This window comes from Pteropus medius, unplaced genomic scaffold (genome assembly GCF_902729225.1).
Source record: "Pteropus medius unplaced genomic scaffold, Ma_sr-lr_union100, whole genome shotgun sequence".
Classification (NCBI taxonomy): domain Eukaryota; kingdom Metazoa; phylum Chordata; class Mammalia; order Chiroptera; family Pteropodidae; genus Pteropus; species Pteropus medius.
Window position 1 is genome coordinate 35,402,470 of NW_024354875.1, and position 13,545 is coordinate 35,416,014.

Below are 13,545 nucleotides of genomic sequence, written 5' to 3' on the forward strand. Positions count from 1 at the left end.
GTGTGATTTACCGTCATTAATATAACATCTCTCCTGTGAAGGTAATTTTATTATGTAATATTAGTCAGTAATTATTGTCAACATATAAAAAACATTAAAATATTCATTCTTTTTATAAAAATCATGTATGTGCTTGGTACATTCTGTTTCTTGGTAGTTTTACTTTTGACTAGATATGATAGTATTGATTTTTTGGGGTGATATGTTCATTTATGGACACAATTATTTTCTAACTTATTTGTAAAGATTTATTCACCACACATTTTTAAACATCATTTTTTCATTGTTCTCATTCTAGCATTAATCCATTTGGTAATCTTGAAGCAGACATATTCTTCTCTAGTCATTTTTTATATACTTATTGATTGCATTAGTGTCTATTATCCCCAAACCACTTATTGAATGCAGTAGCTCTTTAAGTTGTATATCACAGTTGTGTAATCCAAAAAAGATTAGTCACCCTCTAAACTTTAAACTGCACTATGGGAAGAGTTGAATACTTGGGGATTTTTTTTTTAGCCTTAAAAAAGAGAAAAATGTTTATGTAGATTATAGAATTATAATTATTTAAACATTTTACATTTTACAAACATTTTACATACTTAGTTGCTTTTTATTTAGTTACCTTACATTGAGGATTTTATTGTCCAGCACCCAAAAGATAAAAGAGAAATCTAAGACACATGACATTTATTGGAGATGAGTCTATGAGCATCTCGAGGACAGAAAGGAAGGGAAGAAAAGGAACTGTGAGCTTTTGCTGTGTTCTAGGCATGATGCTAGGCACTTGGTCATTTCATTATATATTTTTTTATTCAACTTTATATCCTCTGGGCTTAATAACTATGTCTGATACACAGTATGTCATTCAGTACATTTGTGTTTTGTTTAAGTCAGAGAAAGAAGGAGAGATGGAAATAAGTATATTGGACAATAATTTATTCATATGACTATAAATATCTTTAAGTTCCTTTCTTTTAGAAAATTTCTATCTTTTTACCAAGAATAAAAATTATTTATTTACCTTTATTTTATCGTTAGGCACTAGTTATGTTAACTTTTGAGAAGGAAAAATTCTCAGTTGGTTATAGGTAATATGAATTTTATACTTCTATTTTAAAATATTTTTTAATTAAAAATATTAAAATATTTACTTATTTATTTTTGGTGGAGGAGATAGAATTTAAATTTAGCTTTCAAATACTAATAACATAGTGCCCAGCATATAGAATGTACTCAGTAAGTATTGAATGAAGGGTTTATAAGTGTGATAAAAGCAATCTTGTCTGATAACTGATAGCATCAGTAAATTATTTGCTTTATATAAAAGAGCTTTTTCAATCTTTATATCTATCTTTGAAGAGATGGTTTCAGGGCACAGTGAATATTTTAGTTGAAGCATCAATTCTTAACCCTTTTTTAATTGCCATTTTTGGGATAACTCTTTGAGGATCTGATGAAACACATTCTAGTGGACTTGCACAAATAAAAACATACCCAGGCTATTCTGGTTTCAGGAAGTTTACTGATCTCCTTGCTGTAGCTATCTGGTAATCCCCTATGAAGAGCCCCTAAAACTAAAGAATAGCAATTTAGGAAGTATTGAAGTATTTTCCCCAAGTAGGAAGGTACTTTGCGTAGTGGTTCTTAACTAAGATTTCTCTTCCACACTGGACATTTGACAGTGTTTGGACATTTTTGGTTATCCCAGCTGTTGGGGAGGATGCTGCTGGCATCAGTTGGTGTTAAACATCTTACAATGCACAGAACAGTCCTTCCACAATAAAGAATTATCCAGCCCTAAATGTAGATAGTGTCAATGTTGAGAAACCCTGGAATAGATGATTTAACTAGTCTTCAGTATAAACCAAGATATCGGTATATTACTGCTAAAAAATTAATGTTTTAAATAAACTGCAGAATGGAAGAAAAAGAAATCTTTATTTAGCAACTCCGTTTTTATGGTTCCTGTTAATTTGCTTTCTCACCATGGCTTCTCAAATCATAGTTGCAATTAAAAATAAAACCAGAAAAAAAGAACCTTTTTAAAATGCAGAATTTTGCTTAACCATTTTCAATTTTTTTGTTATCCTACATATGTCACTTAGATGATAAATTAACCAGCATATATTAAAAATTCTTGGTTTTCTTCAATATTCTCTGGCTTGACAGCTGATAGTAGCTATGACTATAAATGTGACTTTTCCAGATATCTGATGTAAACTTTATGGAATAATTTTCATCTATATAGTAGACTAGTATCCATTTAGAAAAATCAGTTAAATGTATAAAATTGATCAAAATAATATAACAGGTATCCATAAACTAGATATTTTCTAGACGATACTAGATATCAAACAGGTATTTTAATAGTCTGCCAGTTAAGCCATCGGTAAATATAAATTTTACTTACCACATAGACTTGGCATTTATCATACCTCTGGAGCTAAATGGTTAGATCTTTTTTGATTAAAGGAACATTTATGATTTCAGTTTAAAAGAAAATAATTTTTTTTTTTTTATCTCATGGCTGTTATTTCCTCTTAGATTTGGTTTCCTTTCCGCATCCACAAAGTACTGGTATTACGTTACTCAAGTGTTTGCCTGGTCATAAAATAATCTTGTGTTTTGAATATAGTGAGGTATTAGTGTAGTGTGTTCCTCCAGTTTTCATGAGCAGTGTATCAGTAGCAGCATATATAAAGGTACATATATATACACACACACACATATATATGCATATATACACCGACACAGTGCTATATAGAGAGATATAGCTCTCTCTATATAGCACTAGACAGAGAGGGAGAGGAAGAGAGAGATTGATTGAGAAATCTTCCATTCCATAATACTTCTACTTTGAAGGACTTAAGCTTGTATTGATTGAGAAGAGAACTTTGATAATAATTCTGTTACAGCTCTCTCATCCCCAAACCTAAACCAACTATTCAATAGATATATAATGTATATAATGTGGGCCACATATGTAGTTTAAAATTTTTTAGTAGCCCCATTAAAAAAAATAAAAAGAAACAGGTGAAATTGGTTTTAATAATATATTTAATTTAATGCAGTGTATCCAAGTGTTATCATTTTAACATGTTATCAATACAAAATGTATTAATGGGATGCTTTACATTTTTTATATTAACTTCAAAATCTGATGTGTATTCTATAGTTATAGCACATCTCAATTTTTGCTAGTCACATTCGAAGTGCTCAATAGCTACATGTAGCTGGTGGCTGTCAAATTGACAGCATGTCTAGAAATACAGTATGAGAAAACACATATGAACTCTCCAGGTTTTCTGCAAAAAATGTTTTATTTGATTTTCTTCAGATGTTGTCTTTTGTAGCAGATTGCGCAAATGAAATGGGCAGTTGGTCTCTCAAATACAGTGTACCTTAAACAATACTCTTTGTTTCCGATTTCCTAATCTGTAAGATACAATAGATGGAGATATAATAGAAGCTATACTATTGGATGTCATGAGGATTGAATGTATTAATATATATAAAGCACTTAGAAAAGCACCTGGCATAATATAAATATGCAATGAATATTGGTTATTATTTTCTTCTCTCATGATTCTTTGACAGAGTACACATAATGTCAGCAGGAGGAATGGGAGCTTGCAGGCTTTATAATGCCTGAAAATACCAAAGTAGTTAAAATAAATGTTTAGTGTAAGAATTTTTTGGACATATTTGAATTTGAGCATTAATAAGTTTTGTAATCACTCTTTCATTCCATTTCCCAAAAATGTTAATATTGAATGCTTTAATTCAAACAAACTATTATTTTAATAATATTGAATAATTTGTTTTAAATTGAATATTTATTGAATGCTTTTATTATAAAAGGCACCCTACTGAGAGCCATTATGTAAAATATCTCATTCAATCCTTATTATTACACTACTGTAGGATACTATTATTAATTTCATTTTAAAGATGTGGAAACTGAAGCTCAGAAAAGCTGTACTCAAGATCATAGAGCCCACAAATTGTGGAGGTAGACAAAACAGCACTGGCTAAGTATCTACCATGTGCTCATCACTGTGCTGAGCACTTAATTCTCATTAACTCATTTAATCCTTACAACAACTGTATGAAGTAGGTGCTATTATAATCTCCATTCTGCAGATAATGTTAATAAGAACAACAATAATAACATAGCTAAAATTTACATAGTACTTACTCCGTGTGGGAGGTCTTGTTATGTGTACTTTAGGTATCATAGGTAATCCTCACACACAGCAACCCTATGAGATAGGTAGTAGTCTCATTTTACAGATTTGGAAGTTAAAGTAGAAAGGTTAAGCAGTCGGCCCAAGTTACATAATTAGTTCTTGACAGAGCTGGAATGCAGACCTAGGGTGTCTGAGTCGAGAATTCACACTCTTAACACTTTGCTGCTTATCAGTTTAGTCCAGTGATACAGATCTTTGAATTTTTATCCAAAAATAAGTGGACATTTAATTCAAAAATTATTTCTGACATTCTACCCTACAATTTATAGATTACATTAAGATGTGAAAGATAAACATGTCTCAGTTTGGGGATCTTTGAAATGTGATAAAGGCGGTCTGACTTATAGTATGAGTTATTGTGAAGCTCAGCTTTGGTAATAAATGGGAAATTCTTTTGAAAAAAGTGAAAGAAATATAAACATAACATGTTAAATGCTGAATTAGTGCCTATTTTGACTTCAAAGATTTATATGGATATTTTGTTAATGTCTTTATATAATAAAATGTCACTTTCTAGTCAGTTTCGGAAAGGATTTTGTTTAATATATATGAAGCTAATTTAAAAAGAAATCTGTTTTTTTGTTTGTTTGGGTTAATCTAAATATTGTAAAAGTTTGAATTTATTTTTAGAGAGTCTCAAGCCGATCGTCACTATTAGAATGTTGCATGAAAGAGTACTCTTGCTGTTTACTTATTGGTTTTTACTTACTTCAAGAATAATAATTAAGCTCAGATTAAAGGAAATGTTCCCATTCCATTTAATATTCTCCTTTTCCCCTACTCTTTGTGAATACTTTATCTCTAAAAATGAAAGGGAAGACAACAGAAAAAAACCTATTTTCTTTTCATTATTAGATATTTTCTTGAATATGTTGTATCATTTAAAAAAAAGTCAGCATTTTTATAGGACCCATTAATGCCGGGCCATGAACCACTTACATGTCAGATTTGCTGATAAATAGTTAGCTGACCCTTGCTTTTTTTCTTTTAGCAAATGATGCTTTTTAGGTGGACATATTAATTAGTGGTTAAATGGTAATATCCTAATGTAATGATTGGAGAAGAGCAGAGGGAGGAGTATCTCTCCTTTGGGATTGCAGGTCAGTTGTTGCATTGGAGAAATAGCTGTGATATCAAAATGCTGTGTCGTTGCTGTAAGCTTGTCATGTCATTCAGATGGCTACAGTGGACAGCTTACCTGTAGAATTTTGGAGGTAATGATTTTGAATTTTCAGTTTGATTGAATATACATTTTTGCTTTAAACAAGTTGTTTGTGGTTGTATGCAATTTTTGTCTCAGTTTAAACTTGATTTAAATTTAAGTAGGATGATACTGATAATTTTAATAGAGAATTAAATAGAATACTATTTTATGGAAAACACTTAAAAAATTGATATACCTTTTCTTAAAGTTTCATAAAATGTAAAATTTTAGTTTTTTAAAGTTTGTTCATTCCTCCAGCTTCCATCATCCTCTGTAAAAAGTGTCTTCTGTATGTACTTTCAGGATTAGGAGAAGAAAAGGAAAGCTAAGGAGTAGAGAGAATTTAGTGAAAATATAGTACCTATGAGGACTTGTAAAATCCTTTTCAGTATTCTAAAATGAACAAAATGGAGGCTGGAGATATTTTCTTGATATCACTGAATTTAAATTCTTCAGATTGAATGTCTTATCCTCATTACCTTTTATATACCAGAAGTGTTAAACCATTTTTATGATTTACGGTCATGATACCTAGAATGATTTAAATATAGAATATATGATCTTTAGAAAAGGTAACTGTGAACTTAAATTGCAAACAATTTAGCAGATTAAAAAAAATTCTCATTAATACTAATCCCTCAATATATAAATGATATACAAAATAACTCATTTTATTGGATTTGTGAAGATGAAGTATATTCAAATAGAATTAGTTTGTTTTAGAGTCGTCATTTTTAATAATTAGTGAAATAATGTAAAACGATTATACAGGGTAATGGTTTGCTTTGTAAATATCTATTTAACTTAGCAAAAATTTACACTCCTGTACTGTAGTTCTGAGAGACTGCAGGTTAGAATATTAACTGTACTCTTCTATTTAAAAGGTAAATAGCAAGCAGGATTTTAACATTTATTGCTGTTAAACAGAACAATAAAGATGTAGCAGTAAGATGAAAAAAATGACAGTCTATTTTTTAAACAGAAAAAGGCTAGAATTCTTCATTATTAGATATACAGTATCAACATAATCGATCTAGCAGCATTATATTTGAGCTGAAAATACACTTAAATTTGAGGCCTAACACTACCCCGTGTGAGTGAAACATCTTTCATATAGTTCTAAGATGAAATTACCCTTGAATGAATAGCATCTTCATTTATCTTCAAACCTCTTCTGTGCTTTTAGTGAATCTACTCTTTCAACATTCTACAACAAGAATTACATTATACCATTATACCAGTACTTCTGCGATGTGAAATAGATTGGTTTGGAAAATGAACCTGGCTTTGCTATAAATTACATTCCCAGGTACAAAGGAATTTGTTATTTTGTGTAAAATAGTCACAAATATAATTAAGGTCTTAATTTATGTTAAACTACAAATACCGCTATTACTTAACTGGATTAGTTACTTAATCTGTCACTTCAAGAATGATACCTAACACTTTTCATTTGTAACCTTAGATACATTATTTCAATTACAGGGTCTGCAGCTGTTTGATATAAAAATGAATTATTTTGTAGATAGATTTTTTTCATGGTTTTTTAATTTTAAAATATACCTCTTCAGTAAGGTGGAAAATAATTCTTCATTTGTCACAGATTTTCTTTTGTGTCCCGGTAAAACAAGATATGAATTAAAATTCAGAACCATTTTCATTTTGTGTCTTGAAAATGGCATTGCATACTTTAGAATAGTCCTTAGTGAATCTTTACATAAAATATTTCAAATTTAATTGTGAAATGAATAGAAGCTTTGTCCTAAAGAAGAAAACCTGAGGCCTGTTGTCTAAGGATAGCTTTACCTGGTTGGACTGAAAATGGATTGTTCCCTATCTAGGATTTGGATGATTTTGTTAATGCGATTTGCATTCATTTAGAAGCTATGTTTATAATCCCTTAAATGCCATAGTATTAATCAGTACAAAGCACCTTATCTTTAAAAAACTTATTAAAGACAATTCATTAAAATTTTGAATTTTTACATTTTTATTGGGAAGCAGTGTGGCTTTCTTGTTCAAGTGCAACTAAAGAGAATTGTTGTGTGTTTTACCTGTAAGTCAAATGTTCATTTTGCTTTTGGAATAAAGAAGAGGAAAGAAGACAGTACTGCTCATTGGTAAATGATTCAATATTGAATTAACATTTGTTCATTGAAAAGAATATTTTTATATCCCTGCCATCTAACTATTTATTTTATCCTAAGAATTTTAAAGTTGGTGCATTTTTTGTTATTGTTATTTTTCTCAGTTGGGAATATTAATTTTATCTGTAAATAACAAAATTTTAAAACATTCATTATAGGACTTAAGGAAAAAAAGTTTTCTTTCTTTACTCCCAAATTGTTCATTGAATGTCAGCCAGATGACTAGTATGGCATTAGGTTCTTGGATTACAAGAATTATCCTTTCTGAGTCTTTGCCTATTTTATAACTTTTACATAATTTTTACCCTACAACTTATATTTATTCTACAAGGGAAAACTTGTAGTATTTTTCCCTATGCCAGTTACCTTTTTGGTTGCTTTCTTTCTAAACTTGACTTTTTTCTTCAGCTGTCAGATGTTGATGTATCTAAAACTGAGTCATATTTTCCAGGATTAGTTTTCAGGAGAGAGTTGTATTAAGGAAGGCTCTGTTCTCTGATGTGATCTGTCTTTGTATATGCTCTCAGTAGCATTTCATGTTTTTGGTAACAAATTTGCTCTTTTTAAAGCTTTTTGTGCTTATTATGGTTTGTGATGATTTCTGCATAGCTATTTTTTAAGTAGAATTCCTATTTTCTAAAATAACTTGCTTTTTGATGTTTGTAACTTTATTAACTTTTAAAAATATCTCTGAATTTAACAGCAGTGACCTTTGGTCTCATAAAATAACAATGCTAACTTTTGTTGTAACTTACTAGTTTTCTATGAACTTAGGCATGTTTGTATTTATCATTATGAATATCAGTATCTCACTCATTAGGTAAATGGTTATTGAGAATTTATTGTATGCCAAGGATAAAGTAGTGGATAAGATAGACAGTCGTATACTAATGGAGCTTGTATTCTGGAGGTAGAAGTCTTTTATTAATTTCATCAGTGTATATGACTTTGAAAAATTGTTCACGAAGTGAAAACTTATATCAGTATCAAGATGTTTATTCACTTGTTTTTGCCTTGTTAGATTTTATGTTATCTGATATACATATTGAAAACAGAAATTGTATATTTACTCTTTATTCTTTAAAAAAGTGCTTTAGGTTATGTTCCCTTATCCTTTTAATATCTATTTAGAGATTTTTTATCTTAGTGTATGATTTTGCTATTTTGATTATAATAAATAAATATAAGGTATTTTACATATAGCACCTCAATTAACCTGCCTAATAAATTGTTTTCATTTTAGAAATGAGAAAGCTTATGAGGCAAAGAAACTTTCTCAAGCTAACAGTCACCAAGATTCCACTGAGAGACGTCTCCCTGGGAGGCTTCTGCTCTATTAAACGCCTTATTCTATACTGACTCTTAAGACTGATGCAGAGGATTCCTATTTTTCAAAAGACACTCTAGTGTTCCACTTACAACTTGCTTCTTAAATCTGTATTCTGTTAGGATCCATTAGGTTCTACTAGGGCACTTAACCAGTGACAATTAAGGATTGAGAGTATGCTAATGGTTTTCCCAGTCATAAGAGTAGTATGGTTTATGAGTCAGCAACAGAAAGTCAGTTGTTCTAAATGATAAGGATAGCATCTCAATGGGGCAGCATCCTCCCTGTGCAAATGTAGTGACCAGGGTAGGCCTGTTGGCTGGCTGTGTTTCCATTTAGCTGGGGTTGAGCCCTTTTCACCATTTTCTGAACTGAGTATTTTTACTTATCCTTTTAAAAACAATGCAATTGAAACAAAAGATATTTGAATTTTATATCTTTTAATATTGTAGATTCTACCTTGCTTCTGTCCAGAACCATCATTGCTTTCTGTAAAAGAAATGGATGACTTTTTGGTTTTAAATTTAATTTCACTGTTTTCCTTCCCAGACTTCTTTCTGGAATATTATTAGTATATTTCTCCTTGAATAAAGACTTGAAAAAACTAGATATGCATAATATTTGAGATGTTTTGTTTTACTTACACATTAATATTATTCTGTTTTCCTACATATATTAATTATAAGATCTGAATGCTTATTTTAAATCTTCTGAGCATCAGGCCATAGTTGCTGAGATTTTAAGGGACTCCTGCTGACAGTGGCTCCTTCATGTGTTACTTCTTGGTAAATTTTCAGAAGATTATACCACCCTAATTGGATGGCTTTCTTAGCTGCTTTATTTAGCCAGTTAGTGAAATTGACTTTTCACTTGGTGGGCTATAGATGCGAGGGATAGAAATGACCAAAGATAAAAAACTGTCCTTGATTATGTTTTTATTCTGTATAACATCTGTAGCTCTACCCATTTCTTAACACCTGATATTACATATCTACAGGAAAATGCTGACAAAGATGATACTGATTTGTATATATTTTTGTCACTTGTGTCCACAAAAGAGATGGGGGTGGCCTTCAAGATTGGGCTTCTCAATGTTTCGATAGAACTTGCTTATCTGCTGTCAAAGAATAGAATTGTACCATAGCAACTCCAGGTCTTTAAAGGGAGAGCAAAGTTGTCTGCTATTTATTTCCTGTCAGAAGTCTGAGAATTGATAACTAGAGAAGAGCATCTAAAGACTCCTGAGTCCCCCTCCTCTCACCAAAACCTGCTTACCCCACAACTTTTCCTGTTTTGGTAAATGGCAGTTCTATCATTCTGGTTGTTTATGTTAGAACTTTGAGTCATCTTTGGAGTCCTCTCTTTTTCCTATATCCACACCCAGTTATCAACAGATCCTTTTGGACCTACCTTAAAAATATAGCCAGAATCCAAATTCTTAACCACCTCCAGCACTCTCTCTCTGGTCCAGGCCATTATCAGTTCTTGCCTGGATTGTTGTAAAATCCCTCTAACTAGTTCTCCTGCTTCCACTCTTCTGCTCTCTACAATCTAATCTCTGTATAACTAACTGCTTGTAATCCTTTAACATGTCAGTCAGATTCTAGCAATCCTCAGCCCAACACTTTCTAGTGATTGTTCATCTTAAAGTAAAAGCCAAAATCCTTTCAATTATCTGTAAGTCCAGCATGATCTCCTGATTGTCTCTGAGTTCATCTCTTACCACTCTCTTACTCTCCCCCATGTCACACAGGTCCTGTTGCTATTCCTCAAACACACCAGTTTAAGCACAAGACTGCTTTACATCTTCTCTTAGAGATCTACCCTCATACTGCTTTATATTTCTAAATAGCAATACCCTCATACTGCTTTGTATTTCCATGCGTATTTTCAGATTTATTTGCTTATCTTCTGTCTCCATTAGAATGTAAACTCCATGAGGCTTATGTTCACTGCTCTATTCTCAGTTCCTGGAACAGTCCTTGGTACATTGTAGGTGCTCAATAAATGTGCACTGAGTGTGTGAATAAGTGCTTTCCATTTACTTGTCTAGATATTTAAACTTGTATCCTCCTAGCAAGCTAGTTCACAGGAAGCTACCCATTGGAACAAATAAATGAGCCTTTTGTAGGTCTTATTGAGCTACATTTTAATGTTCTGCTCTAGGCTTTAGAAAAAAAAATCCTCACAAAAAGCAATTCTGCATTTGGTGTATATTGCCTCTTGTCATTCAGTAGCCCTTACAAAGATTCCAGATGAGAAATGTTTTTTGGAATTTAGTATGAGAAGTTCAGTTGAGGAATTGACCCTATTCTTTTTTTAGAGACTATGAATAATCCATTCATGGATTCACCACGGTTTATCGAACCAGTCTCTAATTGATGGATATTAGGCTATTAGAATTATTATTTTGCTACTATAAATAGGGCTTAGGTGGGAATATCTCTATGTGTATCTAATATGTTTTTATGCAATATGTCCATATGACATAATTCTAGCAATACAATTCCTGGGTCAAAGAGTATGTATATTTAGAATTTTGGTGGATGTTGTCTAAGTACCCTTCAAAAAGATTGCATTGATTTATACCTCAACCAGTAGTTGAGTATAAATTTTATGTTTTGAATTTTGATTAAACAGCCTTTTTTACTATGTTTTTATTATCTGAAGTTTCTGTTACTTGATTTAAAAAAATTACACATTACTAGAGCTAGAGTTATTGAGTTTTAGACTTCTCTACTCTGCTTATTTTGTGATTTGATATATTTATAAAATTTTCATATTTTTGTTTATGTGTTCATTGAACTGATTATTATTATTTGCTAGTTATGTACCATGTACATAACTGGGAATTATAACAGTAAAGCTAGTTTTAAAAGACAGAGGAATCTGAAATAAGCAGCAAAAAGAATCAGAAGCCTTGCCATCATGTTACAGAAGGATTGCTATAATAGGATCCCTGTCCATATTCCTGACATTTTGTTAGTCACAACATTTTAATGTTTTTTTCCTAACACTTTAGCTGCTAGTTTTATAATTTAGTATTGTTACCTACAATAACAACTTTTGAATCTAGAATTTAAAATATACTAAGGGTCAAATTGATTGGTAACAAATTGTTCTTGTTTCTTCAAGCTCCTGGCCTTATTTTCAGTTATGTGTAAATGAAATATTTTTATTTCTCAAAACCAGTTTTTACAAAAAATCTGAGCCATAGTCCCTAGAAGGTATGATTTAGAAGTAATTACTAAAGAAATAGAATTTAGAATCGTCTTGGAGTATGTCAGATGTCATCTTCTGGGATTGTTTCTAGAATTTCTCTGGTTTAAAAGTTCTCAATGAATGTTATTTCTAAAGAATTTAGAGTCAAATGTATAATCCTTTTATATTTACTTTTTTTTTCTCATAATAGCAATTGGTGACATATTGTGTATCCGTTGTGGGTTGGTGTTAGGAATTTTAGAGTCAAATTTGCTACTCATGTTAATGGACATGCAGTTGTCTCAGTAATTGATTATTATAGATAAAGCTGCTATGAGCATTTTTTTTACATGTATGTTAGTGGCTATATGCCTCATTTCTTTTTGGTATATTTCTGGGAGTGGAATTATTGGCTAATAGGGTAGGCATATGTTCAATAGTAGATATTACTAAACAGTTTAAAAGTAGTTGAATAGATTCACCCTTCCATCAGCAATGTATGAGAGGCTTTTCACCAAAAAAAAAAAAACAAAAAAAAACCAGTCCACTGTTCTACCCTTACCCCATCCAAAATCCTGATACCCAGAGGCAACCATTTTTAATCCTTGTAGCTATATTATTTTTCCCTGGTGTTTACCTCTATATTTCTGGGTAAGATGCTTCTACTGCAATTTTATTTTTCAAGATTAAATATATCTATTGAATTCCACTATGAAATTAATCTGTTACAGCTCCCCCTCTTTTTCCCCATCTTTTCAATAGTTCGCCAACTTTTTTGGTTAAATTAATATTCATTGCTTACACTAAAATTAAAACGTAAATATTGATTTCAGCTTATTTGCTCAGTGTACTATGAATATATTCTTTCTATATAATTTTCCCCCTTGAGTAAATAATTGCTTTATTTAATTCATTTGGGTAGTTTTCTCTCCTGAACTCTTTGAACCATAAAACTTTCCCTCACAACGGTCAAACATATCAGGTTCTTTTTTTCCCTTTTCTTTTGGGAATACTACCTTTGAAACCCCCCTTTTACTTTAATTGGAGCGATTCCTTTCTTGGCTGGCTTCAGAGCTGTTTTCTTCTGATTGCTGTTCATCATTATCCAGGGAATTCTTTTTGCTTTTTTCTGTTGGAACTCCTGTTTTCTGAATCCCACATTCTTTTTTCTTGATTTATTTTTATTTTGTTCAGTACATTCTTCATTAGCCTGCCTCCTGAGAAAGGGTAAAATTTTAAAGACTTCGCTTGTATGATACTATTTTTATTTTATCTTCACACTTGACTGATACTTTGGCCACATGTAAAATTTTAGGTTGGCAAGACTTTTTTCCTTAGAATTTTGAAGGCCTGTGTTATCTAGCTTTTAGTCGCTGTTGAGTCATTCAGTGTCATCTATTTGCTCAGTTCTTT

At 31.3% G+C, this 13,545-nt stretch overlaps 1 protein-coding gene across 2 annotated transcripts in view; it reads left to right on the forward strand.

The window, feature by feature from the left end:
* MTX2 (metaxin 2) overlaps positions 1-13,545 on the forward strand; it is a 59,398-nt gene that overhangs the window by 24,802 nt on the left and 21,051 nt on the right. The gene's annotated exons all lie outside the window — the stretch shown is intronic.